Source organism: Gadus macrocephalus, chromosome 5 (assembly GCF_031168955.1).
Source record: "Gadus macrocephalus chromosome 5, ASM3116895v1".
In the NCBI taxonomy this organism is placed as follows: domain Eukaryota; kingdom Metazoa; phylum Chordata; class Actinopteri; order Gadiformes; family Gadidae; genus Gadus; species Gadus macrocephalus.
The window spans coordinates 2,323,779-2,340,100 of NC_082386.1; positions in this window are offsets into that span (position 1 = coordinate 2,323,779).

Genomic DNA, 16,322 nt, shown 5'->3' on the forward strand with positions numbered 1-16,322 from the left:
ACCTGTTGCTGTGAACAGGGATGGACTGGCCCAAAAATTTGGCCCGGGACTTTGGGATGGAGAGGCCTTTTATGAGACCGCAGGAATAGCGCGCGTAGAATTTTGCCCCGGTGTAAAATAATAAAAATGAGTCCTTATCCGTGGATATGTGCATTGCAACTGCATGTCAATGTTGGGATGTGCATGTGTTTAGAATATTGTGAAGATCACTGGGAAATATTTTATAAGCAATCTTGTCCATGTACAAAATATTAGAAATTGCATGTGCCTAGAAAGGTAAATCAAGGCTGAAAATGATCTAAATAGTGCAAGATAGAATTATTTTAGTGGAAAAAAATTGTCATTGACACATACACAGGGTTTGGGAGATGGGGGCGGGCCGGGCCGGGGTTTGTTGTGTTGAAGTGTTCCAATGGTTTATTAGCGGTGGTATCTAATAAATCGCTCTCTAATCAATACTTCATTCGCTGCCTCTTCCGTGGGCATTACAATATTATGAATAGTTCTCTGACGTCTCTGGTACTTCCATAATTAGTTTAAGTCATTATTATATTGCCAAACATGCTCGCTAGTGCACCTGTCATAGTTATGTTGCTGTGTCCTGCTCCCGCCTCACCATTGGACTCGCTGACAGGGGCGTCGCCGTCAACCTTGGCTTTTCCACGGAAATGGTCGGTTAATTTAGCACATTTGGCTGCGTCTTGCTCTAACATTTTTTTCCTTTTCAACCTCAACTTCTGAGTGCCACCCAATTCTTTTTCCTCTCCACCACCTTTTTGACATTTTCGTATTTCGGTGTAACTTCAGTGAGATCAACGAGAAGTAAGTGACCCGGCCATGTGTCAGGCTGAGCCAATCAGAAATGACAGACCGCGGAGCAGTCCAAGTTGGGAGGGGCCTTTCGGCCGCTCGCTTTGGCCGCTCGCTTTGCCCCCATACACTGTGGGGGTGCTCCCCCCTCTAAATTGACAGTAATACATCGGCCCCGTTTCACCGTCAGGCAAGAGCTCCGTTTCGCGCTGTAAGCAAATATCCGGCCGCAGGCCGTCCCAAATCACGGCTTACTTAACTTTTTCATTTTTTTTTTACATCTTTTACAACAAAAAATATAATATAAATTTGGAATAAAAAAAAAAAAAATAATAATAAAAAAAATCTAAAAGAATTACGGCCGGCCGGCTCGGCCTGAAATCGACCGGCCGTTCGGGAAATCTCCCGAACCTCCCGATGGCCAGTCCGCCCCTGGCTGTGAATAGCCCCTCAGTAACTCAAATATTACAACTACATTGTACCGTGTTTGATTATACAATTTATGATGATGGTACCCTGTATGAAAATGAATTAGAGGCTATGTTAGCTAGATTAACGGAATATTTAATTAGGTGCAACAAGTTATAATTCAATGTCTTGATTGATTAAATATATTCCATTGCCATAATACACTCTACACGGTGGTAAAAAATGCAAATATGTCTTTTCGTAACTCGATTATTTCCTTAAATGCTATCTGAATTCGAGAAGAATTGATTAAGCAGCAGGTTAACTGTTAGCTAAGTTAGTCTACCAAGTGCTTCCCATTTGCAACGACCATGCACTTATATCCGTCTCTATCCCATGTATTTTCTACAGTGCACTTTAGAGAGTGTCAACAAACACAACATAACTCGATAATTATTCTAATTCACATTTGTGTAAGCTAAAGTCAGAGCTGTACTTACAGTCCAGAAGCGCAATGATCCTGGCTATCGTCGCATACATTGAGGGCATCGCTGATAATGTACTTGATTCGCCAACAAAACTCCCAGACACACTGTTAAGGAACCGCGGGTGCATGCAGGCAGGTAGGACCCAAACGCAGACGGTATTTCAGGAAACGGCACTTTATTCAAGCCTAAAGGCTAAGGCACAGGAATCAGGGAACTCGGGAGACAACTCGGAACTCGGGAGACTACAGGGAACTCGGAAGACGACAGGGAACACGGCACACGCAAGACTAACCACCAACACTAACCACAGCAAACCACGATAAACCACAATGACAGCACAAGGAACAAAGGAAAGACGAGGGCTTAAATAACAAACACAACGAGCAACAGCTGAGACACATTAGGGGAGGGAACAGTAATCAACACAGGAGGGAAAACCAGGGAAACACACACACCCTGACAGTACCCCCCCCTTAAGGGTCGACTCCCAGGCGACCCACGACAAGCAAAAAAAACAAAGAAAGTCAAACCCAAAACGGGTGGGTGGAGGGGCGCCAGGAGGGGGGAATCAAAAAAAAATAAATGGACTGGGGCAGAGCCGAGGGACGTCAAGCGGGCGGCCAGAAAACTGCCCCAGGGCATGGCAGGGAGCCTCAGGCGGACGGCCTGGGGGGCAAGCAGAGGCAGAGTGGAGGCGGAACCCTTCCGGAGGCCGGCGGCAAGGACGATGAGGGCTCAGTCCCTCAGGAGACCTGCAGTGGCGCAGAACCCCCTCAGAAGGCCGGCAGCGGTGAAGGCGGAACCCTTCAGGAGGCCGGCGAAGGCGAGGTAGAGGGCGGGTCCCCTCAAGAGGAAGGCCAGGTAGAGGGCGGGTCCCCTCAGGAGGCAGGCCAGGTAGAGGGCGGGTCCCCTCCGGTGGACAGGGTAGAGGGCGGGTCCCCTCTGGTGGAAGGCCAGGCAGAAGGCGGGTCCCTTCTGGTGGAAGGCCAGGTAGAGGGCGGGTCCCCTCCGGTGGAAGGCCTTGAAGGGGAACCCCCCTCGGGAAGGAGAGGAGGAGGGCCCCCACAGGCAGGAGCGGGGAGCGTGCCTCCCCTGGACGGTCTGGAGGGCGGACCCCCTCCGGCAGGAGCAGAGGCCGGTCCCCCTCTGGAAGGAGCAGGGGGCGGGCCCCCTCAGGCAGGAGCGGAGGGCGGACCACCTCAAGCAGGCGAAGAGGCCGGTCCCCCTCTGGAAGGCTAGGAGTGGGGTGAGGAACCGGACAGGGCTCGGGGACCGGAGTCAATGCGGAAGCTAGAGTACCAGGAGGAACCGGGTGGCACCCCCAACCCTTACAGCGCTCCATTGTCTTCCTTGTTTTGGCTACTAAATCCTCCAACTTACGGTCAAATTGAGCGTCCGCTGGGTCCCATAGTGGTGCTGTCATTCTGTTAAGGAACCGCGGGTGCATGCAGGCAGGTAGGACCCAAACGCAGACGGTATTTCAGGAAACGGCACTTTATTCAAGCCTAAAGGCTAAGGCACAGGAATCAGGGAACTCGGGAGACAACTCGGAACTCGGGAGACTACAGGGAACTCGGAAGACGACAGGGAACACGGCACACGCAAGACTAACCACCAACACTAACCACAGCAAACCACGATAAACCACAATGACAGCACAAGGAACAAAGGAAAGACGAGGGCTTAAATAACAAACACAACGAGCAACAGCTGAGACACATTAGGGGAGGGAACAGTAATCAACACAGGAGGGAAAACCAGGGAAACACACACACCCTGACACACACAAAGCGAGATAAATATTAAATTATTATTATCATCATCATCATCGTCATTAATATTATTATTAGGGTGCCAAGCACAAAGTGCGAAGGCAACCTATTGGAATCGTTAGTGTTTTTATTATTATTATTATTCCGCCACGTTTGACTGGCCGTGTTCACATCTAGCGATTTTAAATCTGCCAGCTCATGTTTTACATTATATTCCTATGGAGCAGAGCGTTTCTGGAAAAAGTCACGGCCGTTTTTTTTCTAAATAACTTAGCGTCCCTAGCAACCTGACGTCGTTGAAACATGCGAGCGAGCCGATAAAATCTTCCTAGTAACTATAAAACTAAAGATCAGACACAATCACTGACTGAAGATTATGCAAGGAAAAAGTACATTTCACGCTAGAAATGGCATTAGAAACACGTTTAATGGTGAATCTGTCAAACAAATCAATAGACAATAGCTACGGCATCACCGTTGATAGACAATTGATTTCCTTTCGTCTATATCCGACGGTGAGGGATTAACATGAATGTCTATCTGACGGTCCCCGCGTTGAAAGACGACGAAAAAGGTACCCATTTTTCATCGGAAATTGACGCCAGGGATCCTTGGCCATGCGTCACACACTTGACGAGTAGGGAGTGAGACTGTGTTGTTCAGAGCGCCAGAATCACTTTTTGACCGACAATGTGTTTTTGACCTTACATTGTTGATTTTGCTCAAAACGAATGTATTCCACTTCCAAATGGTGGAGTATGGCCCTTTAACCCATTGGTAAGCTTAGTAACACGTTTGCATTGAAATTGACAGAGATATCAAAATTTCTTGTTTTTATGCGTGCAAAATGCATTTCAGAGCGCTAGAATCACTTTTTGACCCACAATGTGTTTTTGACTTGTTTTTCTGAAATTAACAGAAATAACAACATTTCTGGTTTTAATGCTTGCAAAATGCTTTTCAGAGCGCTAAAATCACTTTTTGACCAACAATGTGTTTTTGACCATACATTGTTGATTTTGCTCAAAACGAATGTATTCCACTTCCAAATGGTGGAGTATGGCCCTATTACCCTTTGGTAAGCTTAGTAACACTTTTGCATTGAAATTGCCAGAGATATCAACATTTCTTGTTTTTATGCGTGCAAAATGCATTTCAGAGCGCTAGAATCACTTTTCGACCAACAACGTGTTTTTGACCTCACATTGTTGATTTCTCTCAAAACGAATGTATTCCACTTCCAAACGGTTTAGTGTGGCCCAATAACCCTTTGGTAAGCTTAGAAACACGTTTGCATTGAAATTGACAGATATCAACATTTCTTCTTTTTATGCCTGCAAAATGCTTTTCAGAGCGCTAGAATCACTTTTCGACCAACAACGTGTTTTTGACTTGTTTTTCTGAAATTAACAGAAATATCAACATTTCTGTTTTTTATGCGGGCAAAATGCTTTTCAGAGCGCTAGAATCACGTTTTGACCAACAATGTGTTTTTGACCTTACATTGGTGATTTATTTTGCTCAAAACGAATGTATTCCACCTCCAAATGGTGGAGTATGGCCCTATAACCCTTTGGTAAGCTTAGTAACACGTTTGCATTGAAATTGACAGAGATATCAACATTTCTTGTTTTTATGCGTGCAAAATGCATTTCAGAGCGCTAGAATCACTTTTTGACCAACAATGTGTTTTTGACTTGTTATTCAGAAATTAACAGAAATATCAACATTTCCGTTTTTTATGCGGGCGAAATGCTTTACAGAGCGCTAGAATCACGGTTTGACCAACAATGTGTTTTTGACCTTACATTGTTGATTTTGCTCAAAACGAATGTATTCCACTTCCAAATGGTTTAGTATGGCCCGATAACCCTTTCGTAAGCTTAGTAACACGTTTGAACTGAAATTGACAGATATCAACATCTCTTGTTGTTATGCCTGCAAAATGCTTTTCAGAGCGCCAGAATCACTTTTCGACCAACAATGTGTTTTTGACCTTACATTGTTGATTTTGCTCAAAACGAATGTATTCCACTTCCAAATGGTGGAGTATGGCCCTATTACCCTTTGGTAAGCTTAGTAACACTTTTGCATTGAAATTGCCAGAGATATCAACATTTCTTGTTTTTATGCGTGCAAAATGCATTTCAGAGCGCTAGAATCACTTTTCGACCAACAACGTGTTTTTGACCTCACATTGTTGATTTCTCTCAAAACGAATGTATTCCACTTCCAAACGGTTTAGTGTGGCCCAATAACCCTTTCGTAAGCTTAGAAACACGTTTGCATTGAAATTGACAGATATCAACATTTCTTCTTTTTATGCCTGCAAAATGCTTTTCAGAGCGCTAGAATCACTTTTCGACCAACAACGTGTTTTTGACTTGTTTTTCTGAAATTAACAGAAATATCAACATTTCTGTTTTTTATGCGGGCAAAATGCTTTTCAGAGCGCTAGAATCACGTTTTGACCAACAATGTGTTTTTGACCTTACATTGGTGATTTATTTTGCTCAAAACGAATGTATTCCACCTCCAAATGGTGGAGTATGGCCCTATAACCCTTTGGTAAGCTTAGTAACACGTTTGCATTGAAATTGACAGAGATATCAACATTTCTTGTTTTTATGCGTGCAAAATGCATTTCAGAGCGCTAGAATCACTTTTTGACCAACAATGTGTTTTTGACTTGTTATTCAGAAATTAACAGAAATATCAACATTTCCGTTTTTTATGCGGGCGAAATGCTTTACAGAGCGCTAGAATCACGGTTTGACCAACAATGTGTTTTTGACCTTACATTGTTGATTTTGCTCAAAACGAATGTATTCCACTTCCAAATGGTTTAGTATGGCCCGATAACCCTTTCGTAAGCTTAGTAACACGTTTGAACTGAAATTGACAGATATCAACATCTCTTGTTGTTATGCCTGCAAAATGCTTTTCAGAGCGCCAGAATCACTTTTCGACCAACAATGTGTTTTTGACCTTACATTGTTGATTTTGCTCAAAACGAATGTATTCCACTTCCAAATGGTTTAGTATGGCCCAATAACCCTTTGGTAAGCTTAGTAACACGTTTGCATTGAAATTGACAGATATCAACATTTCTTCTTTTTATGCCTGCAAAATGCTTTTCAGAGCGCTAGAATCACTTTTCGACCAACAACGTGTTTTTGACCTCACATTGTTGATTTCTCTCAAAACGAATGTATTCCACTTCCAAATGGTTTAGTATGGCCCGATAACCCTTTAGTAAGCTTAGTAACACGTTTGAACTGAAATTGACAGATATCAACATCTCTTGTTTTTATGCCTGCAAAATGCTTTTCAGAGCGCCAGAATCACTTTTCGACCAACAACGTGTTTTTGACCTCACATTGTTGATTTCACTCAAAACGAATGTATTCCACTTCCAAATGGTTTAGTATGGCCCGATAACCCTTTCGTAAGCTTAGTAACACGTTTGAACTGAAATTGACAGATATCAACATCTCTTGTTGTTATGCCTGCAAAATGCTTTTCAGAGCGCCAGAATCACTTTTCGACCAACAATGTGTTTTTGACCTTACATTGTTGATTTTGCTCAAAACGAATGTATTCCACTTCCAAATGGTTTAGTATGGCCCAATAACCCTTTGGTAAGCTTAGTAACACGTTTGCATTGAAATTGACAGATATCAACATTTCTTCTTTTTATGCCTGCAAAATGCATTTCAGAGCGCTAGAATCACTTTTCGACCAACAACGTGTTTTTGACCTCACATTGTTGATTTCTCTCAAAACGAATGTATTCCACTTCCAAATGGTTTAGTATGGCCCGATAACCCTTTAGTAAGCTTAGTAACACGTTTGAACTGAAATTGACAGATATCAACATCTCTTGTTTTTATGCCTGCAAAATGCTTTTCAGAGCGCCAGAATCACTTTTCGACCAACAACGTGTTTTTGACCTCACATCGTTGATTTTGCTCAAAACTAAAGTATACCACTTCCAAATGGTTTAGTATGACCCGATAACCCTTTGGTAAGCTTAGTAACACGTTTGCATTGAAATTGACGGATATAAACATTTCTTGTTTTTATGCCTGCAAAATGCTTTTCAGAGCACCAGAATCACTTTTCGACCAACAAACGTGTTTTTGACCTTACATTGTTGATTTTGCTCAAAACGAATGTATTCCACTTCCAAATGGTTTAGTATGGCCCAATAACCCTTTAGTAAGCTTAGTAACACGTTTGAACTGAAATTGACAGATATCAACATCTCTTGTTTTTATGCCTGCAAAATGCTTTTCAGAGCGCCAGAATCACTTTTCGACCAACAACGTGTTTTTGACCTCACATTGTTGATTTCTCTCAAAACGAATGTATTCCACTTCCAAATGGTTTAGTATGGCCCAATAACCCTTTAGTAAGCTTAGTAACACGTTTGAACTGAAATTGACAGATATCAACATCTCTTGTTTTTATGCCTGCAAAATGCTTTTCAGAGCGCCAGAATCACTTTTCGACCAACAACGTGTTTTTGACCTCACATTGTTGATTTCTCTCAAAACGAATGTATTCCACTTCCAAATGGTTTAGTATGGCCCGATAACCCTTTCGTAAGCTTAGTAACACGTTTGAACTGAAATTGACAGATATCAACATCTCTTGTTGTTATGCCTGCAAAATGCTTTTCAGAGCGCCAGAATCACTTTTCGACCAACAACGTGTTTTTGACCTCACATTGTTGATTTCGCTCAAAACTAAAGCATACCACTTCCAAATGGTTTAGTATGGCCCGATAACCCTTTCGTAAGCTTAGTAACACGTTTGAACTGAAATTGACAGATATCAACATCTCTTGTTGTTATGCCTGCAAAATGCTTTTCAGAGCGCCAGAATCACTTTTCGACCAACAATGTGTTTTTGACCTTACATTGTTGATTTTGCTCAAAACGAATGTATTCCACTTCCAAATGGTTTAGTATGGCCCAATAACCCTTTGGTAAGCTTAGTAACACGTTTGCATTGAAATTGACAGATATCAACATTTCTTCTTTTTATGCCTGCAAAATGCTTTTCAGAGCGCTAGAATCACTTTTCGACCAACAACGTGTTTTTGACCTCACATTGTTGATTTCTCTCAAAACGAATGTATTCCACTTCCAAATGGTTTAGTATGGCCCGATAACCCTTTCGTAAGCTTAGTAACACGTTTGAACTGAAATTGACAGATATCAACATCTCTTGTTTTTATGCCTGCAAAATGCTTTTCAGAGCGCCAGAATCACTTTTCGACCAACAACGTGTTTTTGACCTCACATTGTTGATTTCTCTCAAAACGAATGTATTCCACTTCCAAATGGTTTAGTATGGCCCGATAACCCTTTCGTAAGCTTAGTAACACGTTTGAACTGAAATTGACAAATATCAACATCTCTTGTTGTTATGCCTGCAAAATGCTTTTCAGAGCGCCAGAATCACTTTTCGACCAACAAAGTGTTTTTGACCTCACATTGTTGATTTCGCTCAAAACTAAAGCATACCACTTCCAAATGGTTTAGTATGGCCCGATAACCCTTTAGTAAGCTTAGTAACACGTTCGAACTGAAATTGACAGATATCAACATCTCTTGTTTTTATGCCTGCAAAATGCTTTTCAGAGCGCCAGAATCACTTTTCGACCAACAGCGGGTTTTTGACCTCACATTGTTGATTTCTCTCAAAACGAATGTATTCCACTTCCAAATGGTTTAGTATGGCCCAATAACCCTTTGGTAAGCTTTGTAACACGTTTGCATGGAAATTGACGGATATCAACATTTCTTGTTTTTATGCCTGCAAAATGCTTTTCAGAGCACCAGAATCACTTTTCGACCAACAAACGTGTTTTTGACCTTACATTGTTGATTTTGCTCAAAACGAATGTATTCCACTTCCAAATGGTTTAGTATGGCCCAATAACCCTTTAGTAAGCTTAGTAACACGTTTGAACTGAAATTGACAGATATCAACATCTCTTGTTTTTATGCCTGCAAAATGCTTTTCAGAGCGCCAGAATCACTTTTCGATCAACAACGTGTTTTTGACTTTACATGGTTGATTTTGCTCAAAACTACTTCCAAATGGTGGAGTATGGCCCTATAACCCATTGCTGAGCTTAGTAACACGTTTGCATTGAAATTGACAGAGATATCAACATTTCTTGTTTTTATGCCTGCAAAATGCTTTTCAGAGCGCCAGAATCACTTTTCGACCAACAACGTGTTTTTGACCTCACATTGTTGATTTCACTCAAAACGAATGTGTTCCACTTCCAAATGGTTTAGTATGGCCCAATAACCCTTTAGTAAGCTTAGTAACACGTTTGCATTGAAATTGATAGAGATATCAACATTTCTTGTTTTTATGCCTGCAAAATGCTTTTCAGAGCGCCAGAATCACTTTTCGATCAACAACGTGTTTTTGACTTTACATGGTTGATTTTGCTCAAAACTACTTCCAAATGGTGGAGTATGGCCCTATAACCCATTGCTGAGCTTAGTAACACGTTTGCATTGAAATTGACAGAGATATCAACATTTCTTGTTTTTATGCCTGCAAAATGCTTTTCAGAGCGCCAGAATCACTTTTCGACCAACAACGTGTTTTTGACCTCACATTGTTGATTTCACTCAAAACGAATGTGTTCCACTTCCAAATGGTTTAGTATGGCCCAATAACCCTTTAGTAAGCTTAGTAACACGTTTGCATTGAAATTGACAGAGATATCAACATTTCTTGTTTTTATGCCTGCAAAATGCTTTTCAGAGCGCCAGAATCACTTTTCGATCAACAACGCGTTTTTGACTTTACATGGTTGATTTTGCTCAAAACTACTTCCAAATGGTGGAGTATGGCCCTATAACCCATTGCTGAGCTTAGTAACACGTTTGCATTGAAATTGACAGAGATATCAACATTTCTTGTTTTTATGCCTGCAAAATGCTTTTCAGAGCGCCAGAATCACTTTTCGATCAACAACGTGTTTTTGACCTCACATTGTTGATTTCTCTCAAAACGAATGTATTCCACTTCCAAAGGGTTTAGTATGGCCCGATAACCCTTTAGTAAGCTTAGTAACGCGTTTGAACTGAAATTGACAGATATCAACATCTCTTGTTTTTATGCCTGCAAAATGTTTTTCAGAGCGCCAGAATCACTTTTTGACAGACAATGTGTTTTTGACTTTACATGGTTGATTTTGCTCAGAACTACTTCCAAATGGTGGAGTATGGCCCTATAACCCATTGCTGAGCTTAGTAACACGTTTGCATTGAAATTGACAGAGATATCAACAGTTCTTGTTTTTATGCCTGCAAAATGCTTTTCAGAGCGCCAGAATCACTTTTCGACCAACAACGTGTTTTTGACCTCACATTGTTGATTTCACTCAAAACGAATGTATTCCACTTCCAAATGGTTTAGTATGGCCCAATAACCCTTTAGTAAGCTTAGTAACACGTTTGCATTGAAATTGACAGAGATATCAACATTTCTTGTTTTTATGCCTGCAAAATGCTTTTCAGAGCGCCAGAATCACTTTTCGACCAACAACGTGTTTTTGACCTCACATTGTTGATTTCACTCAAAACGAATGTATTCCACTTCCAAATGGTTTAGTATGGCCCAATAACCCTTTAGTAAGCTTAGTAACACGTTTGAACTGAAATTGACAGAGATATCAACATTTCTTGTTTTTATGCCTGCAAAATGCTTTTCAGAGCGCCAGAATCACTTTTCGACCAACAACGTGTTTTTGACCTCACATTGTTGATTTCACTCAAAACGAATGTATTCCACTTCCAAATGGTTTAGTATGGCCCAATAACCCTTTAGTAAGCTTAGTAACACGTTTGAACTGAAATTGACAGAGATATCAACATTTCTTGTTTTTATGCCTGCAAAATGCTTTTCAGAGCGCCAGAATCACTTTTCGACCAACAACGTGTTTTTGACTTTACATGGTTGATTTTGCTCAAAACTACTTCCAAATGGTGGAGTATGGCCCTATAACCCACTGCTGAGCTTAGTAACACGTTTGCATTGAAATTGACAGAGATATCAACATTTCTTGTTTTTATGCCTGCAAAATGCTTTTCAGAGCGCCAGAATCACTTTTCGATCAACAACGTGTTTTTGACTTTACATGGTTGATTTTGCTCAAAACTACTTCCAAATGGTGGAGTATGGCCCTATAACCCATTGCTGAGCTTAGTAACACGTTTGCATTGAAATTGACAGAGATATCAACATTTCTTGTTTTTATGCCTGCAAAATGCTTTTCAGAGCGCCAGAATCACTTTTCGACCAACAACGTGTTTTTGACCTCACATTGTTGATTTCACTCAAAACGAATGTATTCCCCTTCCAAATGGTTTAGTATGGCCCAATAACCCTTTAGTAAGCTTAGTAACACGTTTGAACTGAAATTGACAGAGATATCAACATTTCTTGTTTTTATGCCTGCAAAATGCTTTTCAGAGCGCCAGAATCACTTTTCGATCAACAACGTGTTCTTGACTTTACACGGTTGATTTTGCTCAAAACTACTTCCAAATGGTGGAGTATGGCCCTATAACCCACTGCTGAGCTTAGTAACACGTTTGCATTGAAATTGACAGAGACAGAGATATCAACATTTCTTGTTTTTATGCCTGCAAAATGCTTTTCAGAGCGCCAGAATCACTTTTCGACCAACAACGTGTTTTTGACCTCACATTGTTGATTTCACTCAAAACGAATGTATTCCACTTCCAAATGGTTTAGTATGGCCCAATAACCCTTTAGTAAGCTTAGTAACACGTTTGAACTGAAATTGACAGAGATATCAACATTTCTTGTTTTTATGCCTGCAAAATGCTTTTCAGAGCGCCAGAATCACTTTTCGACCAACAACATGTTTTTGACCTCACATTGTTGATTTCACTCAAAACGAATGTGTTCCACTTCCGAATGGTTTAGTATGGCCCAATAACCCTTTAGTAAGCTTAGTAACACGTTTGCATTGAAATTGACAGAGATATCAACATTTCTTGTTTTTATGCCTGCAAAATGCTTTTCAGAGCGCCAGAATCACTTTTCGACCAACAACGTGTTTTTGACCTCACATTGTTGATTTCTCTCAAAACGAATGTATTCCACTTCCAAATGGTTTAGTATGGCCCGATAACCCTTTAGTAAGCTTAGTAACACGTTTGAACTGAAATTGACAGAGATATCAACATCTCTTGTTTTTATGCCTGCAAAATGTTTTTCAGAGCGCCAGAATCACTTTTTGACAGACAATGTGTTTTTGACTTTACATGGTTGATTTTGCTCAGAACTACTTCCAAATGGTGGAGTATGGCCCTATAACCCATTGCTGAGCTTAGTAACACGTTTGCATTGAAATTGACAGAGATATCAACATTTCTTGTTTTTATGCCTGCAAAATGCTTTTCAGAGCGCCAGAATCACTTTTCGATCAGCAACGTGTTTTTGACCTCACATTGTTGATTTCTCTCAAAACGAATGTATTCCACTTCCAAATGGTTTAGTATGGCCCGATAACCCTTTAGTAAGCTTAGTAACACGTTTGAACTGAAATTGACAGAGATATCAACATTTCTTGTTTTTATGCCTGCAAAATGCTTTTCAGAGCGCCAGAATCACTTTTCGACCAACAACGTGTTTTTGACCTCACATTGTTGATTTCACTCAAAACGAATGTATTCCACTTCCAAATGGTTTAGTATGGCCCAATAACCCTTTAGTAAGCTTAGTAACACGTTTGAACTGAAATTGACAGAGATATCAACATTTCTTGTTTTTATGCCTGCAAAATGCTTTTCAGAGCGCCAGAATCACTTTTCGACCAACAACGTGTTTTTGACTTTACATGGTTGATTTTGCTCAAAACTACTTCCAAATGGTGGAGTATGGCCCTATAACCCACTGCTGAGCTTAGTAACACGTTTGCATTGAAATTGACAGAGATATCAACATTTCTTGTTTTTATGCCTGCAAAATGCTTTTCAGAGCGCCAGAATCACTTTTCGATCAACAACGTGTTTTTGACTTTACATGGTTGATTTTGCTCAAAACTACTTCCAAATGGTGGAGTATGGCCCTATAACCCATTGCTGAGCTTAGTAACACGTTTGCATTGAAATTGACAGAGATATCAACATTTCTTGTTTTTATGCCTGCAAAATGCTTTTCAGAGCGCCAGAATCACTTTTCGACCAACAACGTGTTTTTGACCTCACATTGTTGATTTCACTCAAAACGAATGTATTCCCCTTCCAAATGGTTTAGTATGGCCCAATAACCCTTTAGTAAGCTTAGTAACACGTTTGAACTGAAATTGACAGAGATATCAACATTTCTTGTTTTTATGCCTGCAAAATGCTTTTCAGAGCGCCAGAATCACTTTTCGATCAACAACGTGTTCTTGACTTTACACGGTTGATTTTGCTCAAAACTACTTCCAAATGGTGGAGTATGGCCCTATAACCCACTGCTGAGCTTAGTAACACGTTTGCATTGAAATTGACAGAGACAGAGATATCAACATTTCTTGTTTTTATGCCTGCAAAATGCTTTTCAGAGCGCCAGAATCACTTTTCGACCAACAACGTGTTTTTGACCTCACATTGTTGATTTCACTCAAAACGAATGTATTCCACTTCCAAATGGTTTAGTATGGCCCAATAACCCTTTAGTAAGCTTAGTAACACGTTTGAACTGAAATTGACAGAGATATCAACATTTCTTGTTTTTATGCCTGCAAAATGCTTTTCAGAGCGCCAGAATCACTTTTCGACCAACAACATGTTTTTGACCTCACATTGTTGATTTCACTCAAAACGAATGTGTTCCACTTCCGAATGGTTTAGTATGGCCCAATAACCCTTTAGTAAGCTTAGTAACACGTTTGCATTGAAATTGACAGAGATATCAACATTTCTTGTTTTTATGCCTGCAAAATGCTTTTCAGAGCGCCAGAATCACTTTTCGACCAACAACGTGTTTTTGACCTCACATTGTTGATTTCTCTCAAAACGAATGTATTCCACTTCCAAATGGTTTAGTATGGCCCGATAACCCTTTAGTAAGCTTAGTAACACGTTTGAACTGAAATTGACAGAGATATCAACATTTCTTGTTTTTATGCCTGCAAAATGCTTTTCAGAGCGCCAGAATCACTTTTCGATCAACAACGCGTTTTTGACTTTACATGGTTGATTTTGCTCAAAACTACTTCCAAATGGTGGAGTATGGCCCTATAACCCATTGCTGAGCTTAGTAACACGTTTGCATTGAAATTGACAGAGATATCAACATTTCTTGTTTTTATGCCTGCAAAATGCTTTTCAGAGCGCCAGAATCACTTTTCGATCAACAACGTGTTTTTGACCTCACATTGTTGATTTCTCTCAAAACGAATGTATTCCACTTCCAAAGGGTTTAGTATGGCCCGATAACCCTTTAGTAAGCTTAGTAACGCGTTTGAACTGAAATTGACAGATATCAACATCTCTTGTTTTTATGCCTGCAAAATGTTTTTCAGAGCGCCAGAATCACTTTTTGACAGACAATGTGTTTTTGACTTTACATGGTTGATTTTGCTCAGAACTACTTCCAAATGGTGGAGTATGGCCCTATAACCCATTGCTGAGCTTAGTAACACGTTTGCATTGAAATTGACAGAGATATCAACATTTCTTGTTTTTATGCCTGCAAAATGCTTTTCAGAGCGCCAGAATCACTTTTCGATCAACAACGTGTTTTTGACCTCACATTGTTGATTTCTCTCAAAACGAATGTATTCCACTTCCAAATGGTTTAGTATGGCCCGATAACCCTTTAGTAAGCTTAGTAACACGTTTGAACTGAAATTGACAGAGATATCAACATTTCTTGTTTTTATGCCTGCAAAATGCTTTTCAGAGCGCCAGAATCACTTTTCGACCAACAACGTGTTTTTGACCTCACATTGTTGATTTCACTCAAAACGAATGTGTTCCACTTCCAAATGGTTTAGTATGGCCCAATAACCCTTTAGTAAGCTTAGTAGCACGTTTGCATTGAAATTGACAGAGATATCAACATTTCTTGTTTTTATGCCTGCAAAATGCTTTTCAGAGCGCCAGAATCACTTTTCGACCAACAACGTGTTTTTGACCTCACATTGTTGATTTCACTCAAAACGAATGTATTCCACTTCCAAATGGTTTAGTATGGCCCAATAACCCTTTAGTAAGCTTAGTAACACGTTTGAACTGAAATTGACAGAGATATCAACATTTCTTGTTTTTATGCCTGCAAAATGCTTTTCAGAGCGCCAGAATCACTTTTCGACCAACAACGTGTTTTTGACCTCACATTGTTGATTTCACTCAAAACGAATGTATTCCACTTCCAAATGGTTTAGTATGGCCCAATAACCCTTTAGTAAGCTTAGTAACACGTTTGAACTGAAATTGACAGAGATATCAACATTTCTTGTTTTTATGCCTGCAAAATGCTTTTCAGAGCGCCAGAATCACTTTTCGACCAACAACGTGTTTTTGACCTCACATTGTTGATTTCACTCAAAACGAATGTGTTCCACTTCCAAATGGTTTTGTATGGCCCAATAACCCTTTAGTAAGCTTAGTAACACGTTTGCATTGAAATTGACAGAGATATCAACATTTCTTGTTTTTATGCCTGCAAAATGCTTTTCAGAGCGCCAGAATCACTTTTCGACCAACAACGTGTTTTTGACCTCACATTGTTGATTTCACTCAAAACGAATGTATTCCACTTCCAAATGGTTTAGTATGGCCCA